The sequence below is a fragment of the Marmota monax genome, unplaced genomic scaffold (assembly GCF_021218885.2).
Source record: "Marmota monax isolate L192 unplaced genomic scaffold, Marmota_monax_Labrador192_F-V1.1 WCK01_AAM20220418_F8-fsc00046, whole genome shotgun sequence".
Taxonomy (NCBI): Eukaryota; Metazoa; Chordata; class Mammalia; order Rodentia; family Sciuridae; genus Marmota; species Marmota monax.
In genome coordinates, this window is record NW_026692486.1 from 6,535,139 (window position 1) to 6,559,236 (window position 24,098).

The 24,098-nt window shown below is 35.2% G+C and overlaps 1 protein-coding gene and 1 long non-coding RNA gene across 34 annotated transcripts in view; one reads left to right on the forward strand and one right to left on the reverse strand.

Annotated features, from left to right (window-relative positions):
- Adgrl2 (adhesion G protein-coupled receptor L2) overlaps positions 1 to 24,098 on the forward strand; it is a 644,234-nt gene that overhangs the window by 236,392 nt on the left and 383,744 nt on the right. For 30 of the 33 annotated variants that reach the window (XM_058578970.1, XM_058578973.1, XM_058578972.1 and 27 more), the window contains one exon: positions 22,078 to 22,183. The gene's annotated coding sequence lies outside the window, so the exon portion shown is untranslated. Of the gene's footprint in view, positions 1 to 20,463; positions 20,546 to 22,077; positions 22,184 to 24,098 lie in introns of all 33 variants that reach the window. The other 3 variants (XM_058578955.1, XM_058578958.1, XM_058578953.1) reach the window with 1 other exon arrangement.
- Positions 1 to 24,098, reverse strand: part of LOC124091960 (uncharacterized) — a 40,843-nt gene that overhangs the window by 13,697 nt on the left and 3,048 nt on the right. Inside the window, exons 2-4 of the long non-coding RNA XR_006851473.1 lie at positions 15,440 to 15,784; positions 8,482 to 8,574; positions 6,726 to 6,797 (exon numbers count right to left, since the gene is read on the reverse strand). This is a non-coding gene — a long non-coding RNA (uncharacterized LOC124091960). The remainder of the gene's footprint in view (positions 1 to 6,725; positions 6,798 to 8,481; positions 8,575 to 15,439; positions 15,785 to 24,098) is intronic.

Here is a 24,098-nt window from a genome sequence, read left to right on the forward strand (position 1 = left end):
GCTCTGGGTATTTTACTTTTCAGCTCTGGGGAACAATGCTTGATTATCTTTTATTTGATTATCTTTTAATGTGCAGCTCTCCAAGTCCTGCCCTTCACAAGGGCACTACATCTAAGGATCATTATTGATGTCATAAGCATCCTTAATATTCTGGCCTTTCATTTAGTCTATGTTTGGATTTACAAATAAATTTGTATATGTATTATGACAATTTCTCAGTAATAGCAATTAAATATCTTGCTTTTCTTTTTTCAGTGCTGGGGATTGAAGTCAGGGCCTCACACATGCCAGGCCAGTGCCCTGCCACTGAGCTACATCCCCAACCATGTCTTGCTCTTAATAGATCCAAGTATTACAAAAATTTTACAATAAGAAAGTAAAGGGACTTGAAGAAGAGACACTCTTTTCTAATTCAAACAAAGACACCTTAGAGGCTGGCAGTGGCCCTGTGCACACAATGCTCAACAGTGCTGGGAAGACAGTAGGATGTTAGCAAATGCTTGGTGAATGAACAAGCTAATGAGGAAAGCCTTTCAGAGTACAGGTATTGTGACAGATTACGACAATGGACACCAGTATTAAGGATGGTCAAGAACACAGACTGGAGCCAGACACGCGAGTTAAAGTTCCAGTTGTCTGGCTTGCCGTCCATGTGTGTTGAGTTATTCAACCTTGCTGTGTTTCATTTTCCTTATCTGTAAAATGGAAAAATAATACCATCCGTTTTACAGGATTGCTGTGAGGATTGAGCTAAGACATAAAATGCTTTGTATTGTGTCCTGTTCAATAGTGGTCTAGAGCTCAATATTCTATAGTCTGTACCCAGTAGGCTACAGCCTATATTTCTTTCTTCCTTCTTCTTCTTCTTCTTCTTTTTTTTTTTTTTTGTACTGAGGATTGAACCCAGGGGTGCTTAACTACGAAGTCACATCCCTAGCACTTTTTATGCTTTTATTTTGTTTTGTTTTTTCAGTAATAAAGATTAAACACAGGGGTGCCCTACCAGTAAACAATACCCCCAGCCCTTTTTATTTTATTTTGAGCCATAGCCTGGCCAAGGCTTCATAGAGATCAGATTCCGAATTTCAGGTACTCCTGCCTGAGCCTCCTGAATAGTGGGGATTATAGGCATGTACCTCGAATTCGAGTTTAGGAGGATATTTCTACAGTTTTCTTATTATCATCAATCCAAAAATATGCGTTGAAGCAAAGAGCTTCTGTGAGATCCCTAAGGCAGGAGTGTATCTGATACATTCAAGGAGTAGCAAGAAGACAACTAGTGCAGGAAGAGGCCATGCAGCGGGAGCAAAGGGGGATGGATCAGAGGAGACAGATTACACTTGTGGGATGCGGTAGTGGTACAAGCCATTTGGGGACCTGCAGGCCATTGGGAAGACTTTAACCTTGACTCTGACTCCTGAACCACCAGCGTTTTGTCTTTTTGCCTCCCCCTTCCTCCTCCTCTTCTCTCTTCACCATTATCACTTTCATTTACAAGGCATTTATTGAACACTTATTTTGATTTGAACAATAATAAATTTTTTAGGCAAGTTTTTTTTTTTTTTTTGAGACAGGGTCTCACTACATTTCCCAGGCTGCCCTCAAACGTTTAATCTTCCTGCTTCAGTCTTGAAAGCAACTGGGATTACAGACATGCACCTCCCTGCCCCACAAGTTTGCATCATTTATATAAAGACATTTCTGATTCAAATCTTTCTTTTTAGATGCCAAAATATTTGTTAAATTATCATCCTTAAGGTACAAGAACAAGGGCACAAATGGCTTTCCAAATAATAAATCAACATTCACAGAGATCAATATACATTTTTGGTTGCAAAGTAAAGGACAATTCTATAAATAATAAATAGAAGATATGAATTATATGAATAGAGGTGAAACCAAACTGTGCAAAAAAAAAAAAAAAAGGTCCCATTAGAAGGGAAGTATATAGCTAAAATGCATATTAAATTTTTTTGGGGAAAAAAAAAGATTTCTGAAACTTTTGGATAGCTAAGTAAGGTAATTGAATTAAAAATACCAGCAATTTTGTTCTACCTATAAACTGACAAGTGTGTATATGTATCGACACCAACCACACACAAATTTTTATTTTAAAGGAAAACTTAAATAATTATATTCAGACTATATATGTTTAAGGTACTAACAAGCAAAGATTGGAAAGTTAGACTTTTTTCTTAGGAAGATCTTTCTCTTCATGTACATGTAAATTTTTCTTGTGCCCAATAAAAGTAAATAAAGTTTATTTTTTTCCACTTTGCCCAAAGTATTACATTATATTGCCTCAGCTAAAAAATATCCTTTATTTAGAGCTTTTGCTTATTTGCAACTTCTTCCCAGTAGATATTTCTATTATTTAAGATTTCAATAAATTAATTTGTTGGGGGGAGGTACTAGGGATTGAACCCAGGGGCATTCGGCCACAGAGCCACATACTCAGCCCTATTTTGTATTTTATTTAGAGACAGGATCTCACTGAGTTGCTTAGGGCCTCCCTGTTGCTGAGGCTGGCTTTGAATTTGCAATCCCCCTGTCTCAGCCTCCTTAGCTGCTGGGATTACATATGTGCATCACCACACTGGCTTAATAAATTAATTTTTATTTTTTAATAAATTGTGTAAGTTTTTCAGCTTAAAAAAGTTTGATACCAACATTGCATGACTATTAGATAATAAATATGAAAAAAATTCTATCTAGTAAAGAGCTTAGAGAAATCTTTTCCCTATTGTGAGTAAATTATTTAATTTTGAAATCTAAAGGGTTAACACATATAATCTTAAAGTTCATTAAAGAAAAATTAAAATGGTTATTAATATTATCTCAAATATGTCATTCAAACCCATAATCTTGGATAGCACTCTTTATTCATTCATTTTCCCACTCAACAAATATTTGTAATTCCTTTATTGCCAAAGCAAAACTTGGCCTTTTAATTTTGATTTGTAAAAGAGAGGTGGGAAAAGTTTTGTGCCTGGTGCTGTGATATGTTGTATTTAGCTGTCAATATCTATAAACATTTCTCAATATGACCTGTGAATGTTCAGCTGTTTACAGTATTTCCTGCAATTATCTCTTCAGAAATGTGACAGGAAAAGGGTTCATGTCACCCAAAGGATTTGAGAAACATACAGTATAAATCATTGTAACTTGGCTTCTATTTTAAGACATTACACGTCTGCTATTATCATGTACTCAGATGACTTTTGCATCTTGCAAAAGATTTTAAAATGCATTTTACTGCTGTCCCTAGACCTATTCCTGGCATTCAGGGTGTCATTATTTCTAGTTTTAATGAGAGTTCTTTGATTATCAAGGGAATAGAACAACATCATTTGGAGTCCATCATCAGTCTCCTTTGTTAGAAAGGATTGCATAGAAGAGGAAGAAAGAGAAGAGATAAAGAAAAGAGAAGTCCAATGAATGGAAAATATGAAATAAAATTAGTATTTTTTTTTTGGTCTTACTAATATGACATGCATGATGTAGATGAAATTGTTTTATGCAGATTTTGGTGACTTACAAAATAGATTGAAATATAACATAATTTTATAGCTAATACCTCAGTTTTTTTCAATTAAGAAACTAAGAACTAAAGAGAAAATAAAATTCAAGTCTCCTAATTCTCATGCTAACATTCTCTTTATTTCGCCTAATAAATCTCCACTCTGCCTATCAAAAGCTTACCATCTCAAAACAGGATTGTACATAAATATAAGTACTGAATTTTCTCTCCCTGAACTGACCTGCATTTACATGTACAAAAAAAAATGTAATTAAGCCATAATACAGAATACTTTCTAAATACCTCCTAGGTACTGAACATTTTGTTTCGTTTTTACACTCTCTTAAAAAACAAGCAAAATCCTATCAGGTAGGTTAGTGTAGGTAGATTCCTTTACAGATAAGAACATGGAGGATCAGATAGATTCAACAACTTCCCCAGTGTTTTGGAGCAAATCCAGACAGCCCAGAAGCAATGATGTTAGCCACTAAACAATTTTCATAGTAACCTAACATCAAATCCTTTTCAAAATCAAAGGCAAATAGTTAGAAACTCATTGTTTCCTCAAAGGGTAAGAAAAAAGAATTTAATTAAATTCAATGCATGTATTATTATATTGTTAAAATTAGTGTTATATATTGCTGTGAGGCAAACTTCCCCCCAAATTTAACAGCTTAAGGCTAGGTAATAAATTACACCAGAATTGAATGGTTTAAGGACACAAACATGATCTCAGTTTCTATGGGTCAGGAATTTTGGGCATAGCCAGAGTATGTCGTTTGGATCAGGTCTCTTACAAGGCTTCCATCAAGGCTACAACCATATCTGAAGTCATCTCTAGGTCAGACTGGAGAAGAACCTGTTCCCAAGTGCCCTCGGAGATTGCTGACAACATTAATTTCCTTATGAGTTGTTGGGCAAAAGGCCTTATGTCCTCATATTTATTGACAGGAGCCCCCCTTATTTCCCTGCCACATAGTACTCTCTGTAGGACAAATGGCATCTATTTTTCCATCAGAGTGAAAGACCTAGAGAGCAAGAGGGGTGGCCTGACAGAGCCAAAGTCCTTTGTTGTCTAATCTCAGAATTAGAAAAAAGTCACTAGGTCCAGTCTGTCTCAAGCAGAGGGAATTATCCCTCAATACAAGGAGAAGGGGACCACTGGGAGCCACCTTAGAGGCTGCCCTCCACAATCAAGAATGTGTTCTCTGGGTTGGGGATGCAACTCAGTGGAAGAGCATTTGCCTAGCATGGTGGAGCCTGTTTTCCATCCCCAGCACAGCTAAAAAAAGGGATTCTCAGAGGATGCTGGGGACTAAAGGCTCAATTCATTCTGGCCTACATGTCTGGCTGTAGCAGAATTCCTGACATGACTGTCCTTCAGTAGCCACCATCTTATTCAGGCAGAGCTTTACATTACGCAGAATGCAGCAGCCCATCCTGCAGGGTGGACTTAGAAATACTGCAAGTCTATCTAGGAGTGACCTAGACCATAATTCATTTCTTTCAGAACTAAACTTCAAACATGAGAAAAATAATTTGGTGGATATAAGTGTCCAATTTTTATATAATATAGCAGAAAGAAAATGGGTTCTGGAATCTTCTAATATTTAAAGAAATATTTCAAAGATGCCACCTGTTTGAACACAGGCAGCTTGCGACTATGAGCTTCAGTTTTCTGACTGTAATTCAGGGACACCCTAATTCTTTCATAGTGCTGCCATTAAGATTCAATAAGATGATGTAGTTGAGAGGATTTTGTCAACTACAAAGACCAACATATAAATACAAATTTTGCCACTAGTTCCTTCAGCTACAGAACAGGACAGATTGTTAAGAACAGCTGCTTAGCATATTATTTAACTCTCTTACTACAGCAATAAATATCTTTGGAATATGGATGGTAAATGGACTGTGTGGTTAGTCAAATAACTATTAGCAGCTATACTAGCTGTTGATTTGCTAAAGAGAAAAAAAAAAATTTCAAAGCATTTTTTTTTCCAGAGGCACTTTTATTTTTGGCATTTTCTTGACAACACTGCAGAGGTTTTGAGGGAATGCTCAAGCTTTGTGCAGTGTTGAAACAATCTGGCAGCACACATTTACTTCAGCTGTTCTCCTTCCTTGCACACTGCACCCAGTGAAAAAGTTCCCGTTGTATGTCTTTGACTTGAGAGAAAACATTTTCCCATATCATGTAAGAACTACATGGAGTTTAGCCCTTGATGGATCAGAAGAGTACATTAGCCTTTCTTCTTTAGTGGCCCAGATTGAAATCTCATCTGATGTTTTCCCATTAGAAATGAGATGGCAAGATATTTTCTGGGAAGTGATTTAGGTACACTAAAACAATCTATAAGGATCTATTGATTAGAAGTAGACTTGACTCAATCTTGATTTGTACGCAGTGAAGTTCCTTGGAAGGTGATGTGATTGACAGGCAGTGCAGAATAGATTTGGGGCCGGAGTAGACAAGATATTGCAGCTCTGCATAGAGGCACATGAGAGTGCAGTCTTGAAGAAAGAAAAATATGGAATTTGGAGTGCTGACAGATCACAAATTCTATTGTTTTGGAAGCATATATAAACTCAAACAAACAACAACAACAAAGGATTTTGCATGCAGGGGACTAATAGGAGGAAGAGATACTGGGTGTTCTATGCACTTTGAAAATCATCTACTTCAATAAATTTATATTGGTTGCCATCAGGTTGTTTTTTATTAGTTTTGATCCTACATAGTTTTAAAATAATAGCAGATTATGGTGGCATTAGCCATCAAACTGGAATTAAACAAATAAAAAAAAACATGAAACTAAATGGCCTGTCTATAACCTTGTAATTATACATCATAATAGGGACTAGGAAATAATAAAATGATGACTTAGGAATTTTAGAACTGGAGTAATAAGTATAAAATGCAAAATAAATCAAATATCAGGTCATAATGAAAACACTAGTCTATTGAAACTTTGTATTTTTTATACTCTAACTTCCTCTTTACTTAGAATTCCATTCCACAAATTATTTGGAATTAGAATCATCATGTATGCAACACTTAAAATAATTTTACGATATTAGGCCTGTGGTTGTAGCTCAGTGCAACCATGTTTAACTAGCATGTGCAAAGCCCTGGGTTCAATCCCCAGCACAACAAAAAAAAATAAATAAAGCTAATAAAATTAAATAATATGATAATAAGTACCTTCAGGTATAGTTCTCCTGGGACAAAGTTTCCCTCTGTTCCAACCAAATACGGATCTTCCTGAAGGAGAACCTAAGATCCAAAAATAGAAAAGGGTGACTTTTTAAAATCCTAATTGGTTACTCTACAAATATTATCCTAAAAGCATTTTTGCATTTTTATATAAATAGAAAATAAAGATCTGATAGCATTTTTTATTCTTAAAATAATTCTTGACACTTCTATTTGAGGAAATTTCAAGATAATTATAGTATGAGACAAGAATTCAGTTATATTAATAAGCCATGAATTTGAAAAAATGAAATTAAATTTTATCTGAGTAACTAAGCTTTTCACACACAAGCCAAATAAACAATGAAATTAAATTTTATCTGAGTAACTAAGCTTTTCACACACAAACAAAAATACACCAAGGGATAGGTATTATTATGTCTATAGCATTTAAAAATAACTCAGAGCACTGCGGGTATAGCTCGGTGGTAGACGAAACTTTGATTCTTTTTTTTTTGGATATTATTAACAATGTAGGGACAAGAACCACAGGAACTAGAAATTAAGATTATCAATCATGAAATCAATTGTTCTTTGGAAAATCTGGTCATTTGTTATCTATTGAAATTTAAATTAATTAAAATAAGTAAAATGAAAATTTTAGTTGCACTGACCACCACATTTCAAATGTTCAATAGCCACATCTAGCTGGTGGCTATAATATTGGACACCACAAATTTAAAACATTTCCATTATCATGGAAACTACTGATAGATAGTATTGAATTCCACCTCCTATTTTCATGGCCCTACATATTGTCTGTTTTGTGGATAGAATCTGGAAAGTATGCAGAACACTTCTTATTCTGTCCTAAATGCTGATAATTAGACAGGATATCTCCTCCTTTTTAAAAGTTAATGAACACAAAACACTTCATGGCCCTAGGTATTCTATTAAACCATGAAAGTTATAATAAAGTAAGGGTTGAAAATACTTAGAATTACATATTGAGTTCAATGAAGTACTAAAATGTGCTTAGCAAGTCTCCACTTCTCTTCTCTGTTTGGAAAGAAGTTAATGGAAAAAAGGATATTTGTTAAAATACTAGACCAAACAATATTAGTATGAAAGAAGTTCTTAATATGCATAAAGATTAGAATGTCATGGAAACAAAATACCTGATAGTGTAGAATAGGTTTTATCCTATTGGGAAAAAGATTTTTCCTGTCTTTCTTTCAATACTATATTGCTGCAAGACTTGAACTAAGGGTGTTTAAACGTTTAAAGTCATTAATAACAGCGTAAGTCAGAGTTTATTTTTTGGTGGTTTACTTTTTTTGTTTGTTTTTTGGCTGAGAATTTGCTATCTGAATATCTTAAAATAATGTAGTGCATTGCTATAAATTTTTTTTTTAGAAGACACCTTGCCTAATTTCCCCCCCACCCCAGTTTTTGCTGCTGGTTTTAATATTAAGTGAAATACAATGGTTTCACAACGAAAATCAAAGAGTCTGAAACCTCACATTTAACCATTAATATGAGGACTAATTAGAAGGCAGATTTTTCTCTAAGAAAAAACTAGAGTGGTGTTTTCCACTGTTAAAAAAAGAGGGGTTGAAGTAACAGCTTCTCTTCCATGCCGTGGGTTTGGGGAAGCAGGTGAACTTTCTCCACCTTAGCGTGTTCTCTTATGCAGAAGTCATTACAATGATTATAATCTCAAGGGGGGTTCTAATGTTACCTTTTTTCTCTCTTTCCAACTTACCTCAAAAGGAATCCACTGGCTTTAAAGCCTGCATGCATTCGGTTAATCCCACCTCACTCTTCTGTCTGTCTGGGTGAGCTTCTTCAACAGATTCTTTGAATATGCGTTAAAAAACATAAATCACTGGATTAAATCTGTAGAGAATGATGAAAGCTAAATTCATGTATATACATGTGGTGGGACAAATGGACCTTTTTATTATTTAACCTGAATGAAAGCAATAAATTTGAAACAGGTTTAACTGATGATGTTGGTAATCCATAACAGATTTCCTAAGTGTTTTTGAATGAATGTTGGTTTTGTTCAATAATCCCTTGGATTAGAGAAGGTTTAGATAACTCGAACAATCTGCAAAGAATCGTATTATTTTGCTATTTATCTTTTATTTTTACCAAAAACCTATATGTATGGTTTAGGCTTTAGCAAATTAGATCAAAAATTACATTTGTCACTTCATTTAAAAAAAAATGTGGCTAAAGTTAGACTGTGTAGTTTTTAACCTATGTTCTTGGGTAGTGGCCTGCTCTTCACCGTGCTGTTAATATGCAGTATTATGTAGTAATATGTCTCATGTTTTTTTTAGGTATACAGACAATAGCTTCTTTCAATTACTTGCTTTATTGAACTATCAATTTTACTTTCAGTTTTCTGCATTGTATACACTCCAGGATATAGGATAAAGTTCTTTAAAACTGTACTATATATTCACATATGTTGCCAACAGCAACAAAATAATGTTTGAAAGAATTCTTAGGAGAGGGTTGGGGCTGTAGCTCAGTGGTTGAGCTCTCACTTAGCACATGTGAGGCACTGGGTTCAATCCTCAGCACCATATAAGAATAAATAAATAAAATAAAGGGTTGTGTCCATGTATAACTGAAAAAAATTTTTTAAATAATTCTTAGGTGAATTAATCAGTTCTAATAACAATTACAAATAAATAATTGTTAAGATTTTTTAAGCAATTACTACATGCCAAGAAGGTTTTTTTTCTATTCATTATCTCATTGAATTCCACACAATTTTATAAGAACAATTATATCCCCATTTTTGTAAATGAGATAGCTAAATAACATAATTAAGAAATCTTAAGGTTACACATATGTAGCAAATTGCAGGTCCAGGGTTCAAATATATCAGAGTCCTAAGGTTGGGGCAGTAACTTGGTAGTTAAACAGGTGCTTAGCATATGTGAGGCCTTGGATGTGATCTCCAGCCCCCTGCCCCCACCCCAAAAAACCAGAGCACACAATATTATATACCATATTAGTTATCAGTTGCTGTATACAAGTCATTCTAAGAATTGTGGCTTAAAACAGTGATGTCTATAATTTCATATATTCTGCACATTAGCTTGATGGTCTGGCTCAAAGTCTCTTAGATGTTTGTCATCAAGATGTCAGCAAAAGCCTCAGTCATCCAAAGACTTGACTGGGGCTTGAAGGTCTGTTTTCAAAATGGGTGTTGGCAGGATGCCTCAGTTGCTCCTTGGTTCTTGGCAGAAAGTTCAGTTCCTCATCATTTGGACCTTTCCAAAGAGCTGCTCTAGAGTCCTCACTACATAGGAGTTGATTCTTTCAAAAGAAGATAAAAGTCATAATATTTCTTATTACCTATGCTCAGAAATTACACTCCATAATTTCTGCAATATGCTATTGGTTACACAAGTCATCCCTGTTATGTGTAGAATGAGATGACACAAAGTGAATATCAGGAATTAAAAATCATTTGGGCCATCTTGGAATCTGGCTACAGTATCCACTAAAATATACTACCTTCCCAGACAAGCTGTTTCCTGCATAAAATATATTGCTAGAAAAGTTAGACATCTGAGTTTTTCATGTCTGCACTTACAGATACTGAACAAAGGAACAGCATGGAAAAGTTACATGGAACTCTCAACTGCTACTGATTCAGATCTTTAATATCCTTCAGTGAAGAGAATATTACTTTTATTAGATAAAAATTCCCAGAACAATATTCACATCATATTCAAATACAGGAACAAAATCATATCCAAAAGAAGATATTAAATTTTTTTTTAGTTATCAATCATTTTGTTCTATCTCCAATTATCATTTTATTTGGCTCAAATTACCAGGGTTTGTCTAGACAAGAAGTCAGCACATTAATTCTATAAATGGCTAGATAATAAATATTTGTAGCTTTGCAGAAGTACAGTCCCTGCTGCAACTGCCAAACTTTCTGTTGGATCATGAAGGCAGACTTGACAATGTGAAAGTAAATAGGTGTGGCTGTTCCAATAAAACTTTATTTACAAAAACATGTGACATTGATCCTGGGGGTGTAGTTCAGTGGTAGAGTGCATGCTTAGCACATGTAAGACCCTGGATTTAATACCTAGCACCAAAAAAAAAAAAAAAAAAAAAAAGGAAGAAAAGAAAACACACACAAATGAAAACATGTAGCAGGCTAAATTTGTCCACAGGACATAGTTTATCAACCTTGGTTAAAACCATTCTTTGTGTGGACTTTTTAACAATTATTACTTTGATTTCAGATAACTAAAATTAATTTTACATGACAAAATCCTGTTGTTGTGGTCTATAAATTATTGTATATTTTAGGAAAATTTGGAGCATTATCAAGATAAAAAAAAATGAACCTGTATCAAAACAGAGCACCATATGTAAGATGAACAATTTACATATCAAACCATTACTCTAGAATTATCAAGCCATTCTAGAGTATGAACTAACTTGTAGGAATAAAATTTTGATAAATCTTAATTCTATCTGTACTATGAAAATTGTGTTGTTGTTTTTTTTTGTCTAACCTTTCATTTTCTTTTTTTTTATAATTTTTATTGTTGGTTGTTCAAAACATTACATAGTTCTTGATATATCATATTTCACATTTTGACTCAAGTGGGTTATGAACTCCCATTTTTACCCCGTATACAGATTGCAGAATCACATTGGTTACACATCCACTGATTTACATATTGCCATACTAGTGTCTGTTGTATTCTGCTGCCTTTCCTATCCTCTACTATCCCCCCTTCCCTCCCCTCCCCTCCCCTCCTCTTCTCTCTCTACCCCATCTAATGTAATTCATTTCTCCCCCTTGTTTTTTTCCCTTTCCCCTCATTTCCTCTTGTATGAATTTTGTATAACCCTGAGGGTCTCCTTCCATTTTCATGCAATTTCCCTTCTCTCTCCCTTTCCCTCCCACCTCTCATCCCTGTTTAATGTTAATCTTCTTCTCATGCTCTTCCTCCCTACTCTGTTCTTAGTTACTCTCCTTATATCAAAGAAGACATTTGGCATTTGTTTTTTAGGGATTGGCTAGCTTCACTTAGCATAATCTGCTCTAATGCCATCCATTTCCCTGCAAATTCTATGATTTTTGTCATTTTTTTAATGCATAGTAATACTCCATTGTGTATAAATGCCACATTTTTTTTATCCATTCGTCTATTGAAGGGCATCTAGGTTGGTTCTACAGTCTTGCTATTGTGAATTGTGCTGCTATGAACATCGATGTAGCAGTGTCCCTGTAGCATGCTCTTTTTAGGTCTTTAGGGAATAGCTGGGTCAAATGGTGGTTCCATTCCCAGCTTTCATTTTCTTGACTTTATACACTGAGGACAGAGCAGGATAGGCACTCAATAAGGATTTTTACAATAAATTCAAAATCTTACCTCCTTTAACTCTTCTACACCTCATGGCCTTCACCTCGAGCCCTTCACTGCCTTCTCTCATTTTTTCAATAAGCTTTTTAGGACATCTTATGATATATAAAGTTCTCTGTTAGTTTTGCTTTTAAAAAGTCATCCAACAAAATGTAAGTGGCAGGTAAGAAACAGCTATTGGAAGGTAATTGAAGATATAAAGACTTAAGAACAAATTGAAAAATTATAGAATAGAATGAACATTGACTTCAAATAGACCGGCTAACAGGAGCAATGAAGCATCAGACAATAGAGTAATTGGTGAGGAATTTATTGGCCTCTGACAAAGCTATTAAAGACCAGTTCAATTTAGTCCCTCTCACTTTTATTTCTGTTATTTTTACATTGAAGCCAAGCATTATTTTTTTAAACACTCATTCTAATGTGGTTATAACTATAACTTAAAAGATGTCTACTACAGTGTCCATTCACTCAAACAAATATTTACTTATTTATGGAATATTTACAATGTGTCAGGCACTAGGGAATTTCTCAGAGACACGATGGAAATCAAAATATAGATCTTGTCCTTAACGTGCATAGAGGCTGATAGAGATATAGGGAAGTAAATAAGCATGGTAAAAAAGAACAGTGTCATAAGGTTTAAAGCTCATGACCAGGTTACTTAACTCCACATTAAACTTTAATATCACAGGTCCCATGCAGTTCAGCTATTTCTGCTTTTAAAAACAAAAGCAAGCTGGGTACAGAGGTACATACCTATAATCCCCATTACTTTGGAGGCTGAGACAGGAGGCTCAAGGTCAGCCTGGGCAATTTAGTGAGACTCTATTTCAAATAAAACTTTAAAAGGGACTGTGTGTGTATCTCAGCAGTAGAGTGCTTGTGAAATATGCACAAGGCCTTGGGTTCAACCCTGGGTACCATTAACTTAAAAAAAAAAAAAAGCAAAACACCAGAAAAATTACAAATCATATCATTGGAGTATATTGTTTTATTATTTTTATTATTGTTTTCCAGAAGAAAAAAAAAACACCATTATCAGTGTTTGAAGGTAGGGGAGTTTCATAGACAATTTTTTTAAAAAAATTCTGGGTTTGATGAAATTAAACAATTTTTTTTCTCTCACTGCAAGGACTTTTCAGTATTTATATTATGATAAATACTGTGATTCACTCAGATGGCAAATATAGTCTGTACTGTATTGAAATATACTTGATAAGATCATACAGTTTTAAGGAAGTAACAGTTAATATTTAGTAGGACATGAATGTTTCTTGGAGTATAGTTTGAGAAACACTACCAAATGCGATTTCATACATTTTAATCAAATCACATTTATTAAATTTTAGGAGAGTGTATTAGTTCATTTCTGTGTGTGTGTGTGATGCTAGCAATTAAACCCAGGGCTTGAGACACCAAGTACAACAAGCACATACTTTACCACATACATCCTCAGCAGTCCATTTTTTATTGCTATGAAGAAAAATTGGAGGTTTATTTTGCTCATTGTTCAGAAGACTCAAGAGCATGGAGCATCTGCTCAGCTTTGGTGAGGATCTCATGGTTGATGGTATCACAACAGTGGGAGCTAGTGTAGGAGTGTTTTTAAGAATGATTATATGACAAAATAGGAAACCAGAGGGATTTGGGTAGCCAGGCCTACTCTTTTTATAACAACCCACTCTAACTGGAGGTTTGCAATAATTACATCATTACCATCCAGTGGTGGTATCTCAGGTAACCTAACCACCTTCTTCTAGACTCCACCTCTTAAAAGTATCATCACCTACCAACACCACCACACTTGAGAACAAGCTTCCAGCATATAAACCTTTGGAGAACACACACAAATCACATGCAAATCATGGCTGAGAGATATTCTTTAAGTGAGATATTAATATATTCTTTTTTTTTTAAGGCAACAGCTCTCCAATTTTACGTCTTTCAAATTTTGTATTTCTCCATTTTTGTATCTTTCAATTTTTGCATTCAGTTGATGTGTACTTTTAAAGGAAATATTTGCCTCTGATCCCATTAAAAGCTGTCAGGTTTTGCTAATCCTCAGCTAATTATGCGATAGCATTCCAGAGAGTTCAGAGAGGTAACAGAGTAATCTGAGGTTTCAGCCTACAGAGGACAGCAAAAAGATGAATAGATTAAGCTAATTGATGGCAGTATTCAAGTTGTCCCCAATTTAAGCACCCCCCATTTCCCCCACCTCCAACTTCTCTCTCTCCTTGTTTTTTCATAACCTTAAAAAAAATTCCCACTAGGTTTCTTAGCTTCCTCTCTTATTCACCCTTTTACAAATGAGATGGATCTGTGACCACCAAAGATTTAAATTTAATCATACTACTGATGGTCATGGTAGCAACAAAAATATTATATAATTCAGATATGAGAATAGAAATAGTGTCATGGCAACCAGTTCATAGCAATGGAAGGCATAAACAAGCTGTCCACATCATAACAAACAGATCTCATTTCCAAATTTCCCTTCTACTGCTCTAATGGTTCTGGCTCCATTTTGCACAAAGTTTTTTTGGAAGATGAGACCACACCCCCTTAGTGCATGTGTGTGGACAGGAATTTATTTTAGGTAGGATTTGACTTATGCCAATGTTTGCCTCCAAATAAACCCCCTTATGTTTGAGTCCTCATATTTGGGTCTCTCATAAGAGGCTTTCTCAAATAATTGTTTTGAATAATAAAGTACTATTTGAAGAAGACACACAATCTTAATGAAACTCAAACAGTAGTTTTTCAATTGTTAGAGAATTCTTTCATCGAATTGGTAAAAAGACATTATTCCTAAGGAACCTGTTTCATTGTTGCAAGTGTTAGATAACATTGTAAACATGCTTTTATTCAGATTACTTTAAAAGGCAGTGTAGTAAGTTATTGCAAAATGGAGATCAGACAGACACCTACAAAATAACTTCCTCCCCTCCTCCTCTTTCTCCTCCTCTTTCTCCTCCTCCTCCTCCTTCTTTTTTAAGTTATGAGCACTTTTAGAAGAAGCCTATGGGAATCCCTTTAGAATTAAGCAGAAAAACCATCTGACATGGAGTGAACACTTATGGAAGGAGGTGCACCGGGGGTATGAAAATGAAAATGGTTTAAGCTACAGAAGGAAGGAAAATCAGAGATTGGTGACTGACCAAAGGAAGCACCTGCTTTCCGGAAATTAAAATCATGTATTAGGCAGCTCTGACTTAATTGCCAAATGGGGTGAAGCCCAGCATCGAATGTAAAAGGGTCCCAAATTATAATTGGGCATCAAGGATTAAAATTCAATACCTGAAAATTTCCTCAGAAATGAATAGGCAACTGGGACAGACTGCCGAGCCCAGTACAATGTGCTTCCCGCAGCTGACACTGGCAGGTCACTTTATTTGGCACCAAATAAAGTTCCCAAGTGGTCTTTAAGGGCATTCAGCTGCTGAGTGCTTATTTCATTCATCCCTTATTGTGCTGCCAGTAGCAGATCCAAAGAAGTAGCATGAATCAGCTCAGTGGATGAAATTTTCTCAGGCTGAGTGATGGAGATGCGACCCGACTTTCTTCCCTGCATTAGTGGGACTTCTGCAAGCAGTGACGCCCTGAATAGCGATGGATTTCACACAATGTCCTTCAGGAGGAAATCTGTAGAAAGGCAGGATAAAAATGAACATTAAGACATTTCCAAAACACATGCCATTTAGTGAGAGGAAAAAAAAATTAATGAGAAACATTTTATGTATTTGCCATTACTATGTAACTTAGCACGTTGTGAAATGAGGCTTGGAGCTCGCCTTTGCGTGTACCTCCAGCTTCAATGTAAGATGCTAACTCTTAAATTTTCTGCATCAAGCATATATTTACCTCTCTTTATGAAATATTTAGTCTCTTTTAGTTACTTCTTTTTTTCTGGCACCTGTAAGAATTAAAGCCAATCCATTCAATATCTTTCGTTTTATATGGGCTAATTTTAGAGCATATACTCAGTACTGGAGTGTGTTTTCTTGTTTCTGCCAATTCTAGTAAAATTTTCTAATTATAAAATAATATTTTGTGTCCTCCCCCATGCCGGTTTAAAAACTGCTGGAGCTACAGTAATTCTACGGAGGTCATGAACCTGTCTGATGAAGTACAGATGAATGTAAAATATTCTTATGTGCTTTCCAGGCTTTATTAATGTGGGCTTCAGTACACATTTTTTATTTAAATATGTGGAAAGGTTAAAAGGTGGTAGTTTTTATTATTGTTTTGCCTTTGGTTTAGGACAAATTTTGCATGTATCTACAGCAAAAGCAGTCTGCTAATTATTTCATATAAATCACCGTTAGCAGCGGTATTGAATAGAGCTACTATCACTGAATAGTTAAGAGTCTTACATTTCCATTAGAATTAGGAGCAAGGGCTAATTATTTTAGTTAAAGCTAAATTTGATCTAAATGGGAAGCATATTTGGCATTTAATCTAGAAACCTAGAGCTGTTACGGGGGAAAAAACTTGCATATGGATGTCGTCTAGAAAAAAACATACAGATTTTTTCTTTTTACATTTTTTTTTGGAGAAATTGGTATAGTTACAGTGGGATTATTAATATAAGAATAGTAATATAAAATAATTAATGTGAGATGTTCTGTTCCTATGTTTATGGCCAAATTTTTCAGTATAAAATAAATTACTTTGCCAAGATAAGTTTGCACAAATATTTAAATGCTTCTCTAAATTGAATTTCTTTAAACATTTTGTTATAGAAATATCCAAATTTGCACTAAAATAAACAAATAATGTGAACCCCCATGTACTCACTACTCTACATTAATGACTGCCAATACATTTTATCTATCTCGGTTCTTCTATCTCATAACTCCTTCTCTCCCCAGACTTTTCTTCCTCAGTGTTCTGACTACAGAAGCCAAAGAGTGGGATTTTAATTAGTGGAACTTGTTTTAAAGCTGGCTCAGTCTCAAAGTCAAGCATTTTATTTAAGAGGCATTTTCCTCCAGTTTACCCAGGAAAAGAGTGGTGTGTTCTACCCACAATATAAAGTGCTGGATAAAGTAGGAATTTAGTAAAACGGAACCTCAAGCACTAGGAATTCAAAAATCTGGATTTTTTTCATTTTCTACCAACTTTCTACATAACGGACATGGTGCTCTTTTTCACCAGTAGAATCTCTAGTCTTCGTCTTCTACCACTCCTCTAAAACTCCCAGAATGTCTTTCTGCCTTTATTTCTCTCCTTATTTATTTTTGCCTCTCTATAAATCATAGATAATAATAGTTCCCACATCATAGCTTGTTAGAATTTAATGACAGCCTCCAAGGACAGGTGCCAGTTAAATGAAACATATAATTAAAATTTGTGCTATTCTAAAATTGGGTTACTTGGCAATACTCAAATCAGAGACAACCCCCCATTCAGATGACAGGCATGTAGTCCTTATCCGGGTTACAGGGTGTGCAGCAAATCCAATCAAGTCCAGTCTTTGCTCGGTGCCAAAAATGTCGATGGAATGTTTACTCTGGCTAACCCACATTTCAGGTGTTTATTTATTTATTTATTTTTTTTGTATGTGGTGCTGAGGATCGAACCCGGGCCGCATGCATGCCAGGCAAGCGTGCTACCGCTTGAGCCACATCCCCAGCCCCATCAGGTGTTTATACTTGTAAATGTTCTGCAGCTTCTGCAGCTTGGAACTCTGGCAACCAGTGTTCTTGTTTGTGATTAACCCAATAATTTGGGTGAAGGCTATATGTGTTTATTAAGCAATTAATTTAGTAATATGCATATGTGTATATGTATGTATGCAATTATCAAAGTTATGCAATGCATATGATATTATAAAGTTTCTCTTTAATCTTCAGTACTTTCTCACTAAGAAATGGGTAGGCATGATGTCAGTTTCAGTCTTGAACATAGACATTGTCTTGTTGGATCTCATGCTTTTCCTTTCAGGCATGATTATCATTTTCCTATAAAGAATATCCCTTCAGGTATCCTTGCTTGCCAAAACTCCTGAGTGTCTTGTATTTACTCAAGAGCATGCTCTATGATTCTGTCACTGACCCTGTTGATTCTATTTTGATGATTCTTATAATTTTCATTGATTTCTCTCTTTGGAATTGCCATTTGCACCCTGCATCACACTACTGAGGGAGAGATGTGTATCTCTATTGTGTTGGAAAAGTCCTGATCTCTTCACTGGACACTCTGAATGAATATGCCTGACCAAACTAACCACTGTGATGTGTTCTTCCATTCGCTTCTACTCTTTCCTTCCTTGTCTCCTTGGGTCTACTTTGAGATCTTAAATCTGTATCTTACCACCATCTTCTAACAAGGTGCTATTCTGCTTGTACAATGTCTCTCAGACAATAAGACTTTGCTGATAAGTCATCTCTATAATCTCTCTGGGCTCATTAGTGATACACTGATTGGCAGACTCACCCAGCCACAATCAGCTCCGTTGGTAGCTGAGCCATTTAAACTCAGTGATACTCTGGGCTTATCTTTTATTCTTAAGCCTCAGCCTCTAAAAACCAGCATTAGGAGGAGGATAGCTTCTTTTCCCAAACCAAGTGTCATGCAGAGGATTATCCTGCTAGGAAATGAGACCCTTCTTTATGCTCATTTGTCTGGTTTCCATTTTTCAAATTTTTTCTTGTTCCCATAGCTTCAAGGCACCAGGAAAAAAAAAATCAAGTTACTACTATTTGACCAGAAACACCTTTATTTTTATATTATTTAAATGTTCAGTCTTTCCTGCCTCACTCGGTGTAGGTTTCACTCTAAAAAATGTGCTATGGAAAGATTTGGATGTATATTTTATTTGATTTTGATTTTCCTTTGAATAAATCTGGATTTTTTTTTTAAAAAAAAAGATCTGTAAGAAAAGCGCAAATCATTAGGAAGGCATTCAAGGTAGATTAATTGCTTATCAAGTTTTTTATTCTCTCTTCAAACCATATTGAACCACTTGTTTTACATGAATTCCAAAGGCTGGCACTAGATTTCACTTCAGGAAATAAATGACATAGGGTATTATATTTTAAGGACCATTAAAACCTTGAAATTGCACAGTGACTTAAAAAACAACAAGTTATTTAGCCTGGATAGCTTTGTAATGGCTATACAATGGGGAAATTCATTGTTAAATGACCCTCCCATTCCTACTTCACATGTAATGCTTGGCAGGAAGAGGAAGGAAAAATGAGTCTAGTATCCGGGCACATAGGGTCTAATGTAAATGGCATTGAAACGTTATGGGTTTTTGTTCCAAGTGGATCAGAGAGAAAGTACCAAATCTTCCTCTAAAATCTTGTGCTCATTGACCCATCGCTGCTGATTAGAAACTATTTCTGCCTGGACTGACAAAGCTAACCTAACCCAGGCTGTTGTCATAACTCCAAACCCTCATCATCTATTACTAAATGGGCTTTTTATCTATATTTTAAAATGTTTGAGATAAAGAGCAGAAGGTAGTTGTAAGATTGTTCATGAAACAGTTCTAATATGAAAGATTTAGAAAGTACATTAAGTGGCATTTGAATCTGATGCTGCTGTTGCCTAATTTATCTTCTTTCTAACCTTTTCTTTTATATCTTCATTACAACATCTATTAAGGCAAGGAAACCTAGCTGCCAGAATAAAGGCAAAATGTGACAAGTTCTAAAACAACAAGAATGATAATATGGAGAATCCTTTTCAGCAAAATATCAAACCAACAGCAATAAACAGCCAACGAACCCCCACCTGTTTTTTTGTGATGAAAATCAAACAGAATTTGAGTCTATAAAGAAGCAATAATTGCTTAAGTAACCAAAGTGATACAGTTCATTATTTTTCTATTGTACATTCATGTTGTTCCCCACCCCACCCCAAGGTGCACATATAATTTGGGTTTTTAAAAATATTATTTACATATAGCACTTGAAAAGAGATGTTTTAGAAAGTCATACAGTGCTCTTCTTGTAAAAGCAATGCCCTTTCCTGTTAAGGCCAAGGATGCTTTCCCCCAAACACTCATTCCCTGCTCAAGACAGTGTAGCAGCTAATGAGGAAAACAGGCCAGAATCTCAGTTGAATGTTTTCCTTTGTTTATCTAGGGAGGGGTTCATTCTGCAATTGGAAGACTCCCTTAGTATCAATGAGTTGAAAGTACTCACATTCTGCCAAGAGGAAAGTTGTAAAGCTTTGTGTACCCATAGTTTAAATTAATCTAAAGCAGTGCAAAAGAACTCTGTCATTTCAAAGAACATCAACCACACTGCTTCCATTGTCTCTGATTATAAAATACATTTCACCTAATTTACATTGCATTCCATTTCTAGATCCAGGGTCACTGGTTAGCAATACTAGAAGATCTGCATCTAAACTGACAACTCTGATATTGGCACTTGCTGTTTATTACAGGTATATGATGTTTTTTAAGCCTACTGGGGGTTTCCAAAATAGTTTTAGTTATTGGCAAACAGTCCTTGAAAACTACTCCATGCCCAATAATAATGAGCACCTTCACACGGACTTTTTAAAAGAGAGCATTAATTCAGAATATAAATTAAGAGAATATGTTTGATGGTGAAAAAGCACAAACCTGCCTACACATTTTGGTTTCATGTATAAAATATAAACAGCGTATGAACTTTCCCTTGTGTCCTCAGAGAGAGAGAGCTGCAGCTTTTTTTTCCTTCTGAAGGGTGCTTAAAATATGTTACTTTAAACATTATCCCATAAATAAAATACAATGCTTGCCATAATTATATTTTTAACCCATACATAGGTCCTACAGATACTGTTCTGAACCTTGATTTTTCTCCTGAGATGCAATTTAAGGGTTTTAAAAAAAAATCCTTTAAAAGACTTTCTATGAAACATGCAGTTTTTTTTTTAATTTGTGTTTCTATATGGCCAAATTGCTCTGTTGTTATAAATACTGTATGTAAAATTACCAGATTGCTTGGCATTCCATTTTTACAGGGGATACTGCATCGTTAAGTACTGAAAGAATATAATATAACTATTCAAACGGCTTAAAATATTTTGTAACCATAAATTATTATCCAAAAATATTTTTCAAGTAGATAAAAAGAGTTGTCAATTCTGCATAGTGAATGCCTCATAAGGGGCTCGTTTGTGGTTGAAAACTGAATAAAAGCAGTAAATTAAGACCAGACTTAACCATAGAGAAGCTGTAATCCACTACAGATTTCCTTGGTGAATGAAGTATTGTTATGTGGATTTATCCTTCTTGCTTGTACAGTTAACCAGTCACATCTGTGGCCAAAGCGCTGTCTGTGCTCACAGACAGGGTGGGGTCACTAACCCCAAGGAGGTAAGCCATGCTGATTCTACATTGTATTGATAAGTGCAAAATAAACACAACTGGTTTCGCAGGGGGTGCCCGTGAAAGTGTGGCGGGTGTACCAAGATTGAACTATAGTTAAGAGGGGGAGAGGTACCCTACAGAGAGTGGGCACTTGAGAAACCGCCAGTGACACTGGGTGTCAGTTTTCTAATGGACACGATGCTAAAGAAGAGAGCCTTGATAGAACCAAGTGATATGTGGGTATGAAGGAAGGTCAGGAGCATATGGGTTTCTGAATGCCCTCAGTGCTGAGAGATGGCTAAAATATGGTACATGTTAAAGGAGCATCACTCACTATAAATATTCAATGTCAAGAATTTAAATAGTTCACAGACATAGAATCCCTTGATGATTATTTTATCCAGTATTGTTGACTTTCCCCTATTGTTTGTCAGCAGCCACCATAATTAATGACTAAGACCCTGCAAGTCTTAACAATGAACCATTTTAGTCTTAAGTCCATGTATTTTTCATTGTGATTACATGCCAATAGAATAACTGATTTGTCCTTTTGCAAATTAAGCTTAAGGGAGCCAAATAAGTTATATCTCTGCTATTACATCTTTTTTTTTTCTTTTAGAGCCCAATTTTCCCAAAGGACATTAATTCTGATTTCTCTGATGAAGCTTCGTGGCTGTCCCTCACATTTTACAAACTATTACCAACTCAGAGCCGAAAAGAAAACTGTAAGTGAATGTTATTTGAAATTAGCTCATTTTCATTATTTCATAAAAAATTTATCCCACATGGGAAAAGAGGAAAATGAGAAAACAATAGTGAAAATGCCTTTTTATTTGATAGAGAGTGGATATTTTAAAAATATAAGAATCTAAAGCAGTATTTTATAAATAATGTCAGTTTTGCAAGAAGTTAAGTCTTGAGTAGGTATTTGTGTTTTAAGATCACAACAAAATGTCTAAAGTATGGACTACTAGCTCAATTAGAGTATCTGAATCCTTCATATGAAAAAAAAATACTTCTTGGAGTTTATCAAGATTGCAATATTGCTTTACTTTAGAGGAGAAATATTTAGGCTAATGAATTCTCTATAAGATTCCACAGCTCTATGAAAGTGTAAACTAGGTTATCTGCTCACAAAAAGACCACTGGGACTTGAAGTAATGTGGATCTCTTTACTAATGTAAAGAGATCCACAAAGCATTAGCTTTTCTAAATACATGCCAGATTTGATTCGATTCCTGGAGAACAAAGTTTATAATTAGCATCTCTACTTAATTAAGAATAACCACGACTTGATTATATTCATTACATCTTTTCAAAGGTGTCTGTTTCTGAGGAAAGCACAATCTCAATATCTCTTTAAAAATATGAATTTAACCAGTACTTCTGCAGTTTTAAAAGCGTTTTCTTCAAGGTAGCTGAAAGGGGTACCAGGCTGGGTGTGTGGAGGTTTAGGTCAACTTGCCTGCAAATAACAAATAAACTCCTGAACATAAAGACAATGATATTTCAATCAAATACAGTATCTAAATCACACCCACACTCACAGGAAAACACACATACACACTTCTGAAGTTAAGGGGAGAAAGCTTCAGTGGAAACTATCACTAGCAGTGAATTACTCTGGTACTCTGGGGTTGTATTTTCTAAAATGGTTATAGATAGATCAAAATAGAGATTTACTTTTATACGTTTGCATGCCTTTTTGTGTATTGCAACATTTTAATAAAGTAATAAGACTTCCCCTTAAAAGAGATAGTGCTCATTATCGTTTGTAATTCCATGTTGTGTATGTAGCAGGTTCCCTACATGTTGTGAAAAGGTTATGGATCTACTCACTGTAGCGCATCAAAAGTATAAAGGTGATAGGTGAGATTCTCTTTGTTGCAAGTGCTGAGAAATAATCATTTAAAGGTCAGTTGCACTCAAAAAAAAGAACATTTGTTTAATAAGTAACTCATTTTGGGATATGCTGCACTTTTAAAGGTTACAGAGTAGACCAATTTGCCAGTGATGTCAGCAAGAAGTACTATTAAAGTCACTGGTCCTGTTAAAACAATTCTTTGTAAAATTCAGATTGCATACTTTCTCACCTAGCCTGCCACACATCAAGAAAGCATCTCAACTACTTATAGCGTGGTTACAAAGACACATGAAATTATGCTCTTTATCCTAAGTACTTGGCTTCTCTTAAAAGCAACAATGGAGTGCTAGAAGGGAGAACACATCAGCCAGCGTGAGCCCCACCCACAGGTGCACAGGAGCACCACGCACCCTCCCATATCTAATACATCCTATTTTGCTTCATTCTTTCAGCTTTATTAATTTATAAGAACATGCTCATGTGTCACGGGTTATAGGATTTCTCACTGGATGTCCTGTTGTACAGTATAACAAGAATTGTCTTGCTAGAAACTCCTACATAAAAGAAAAGAACTATTGATTCAGCTATCTAAACAAAAAACTATTGATTTATCCTTTTTTATTCCAAGACCAACTTCCCTCTCCCCTGAAAAAGCCAAAGCGAATTTGGTTTGGCAAAAAAAATGGAAAGCTAATCTGATATGTAGACAAGAGAGAAGTAACAATAATTGAAATATGGGCAAAATCTTGTAGTACCAGAAGGGTTATTTTTTTTTT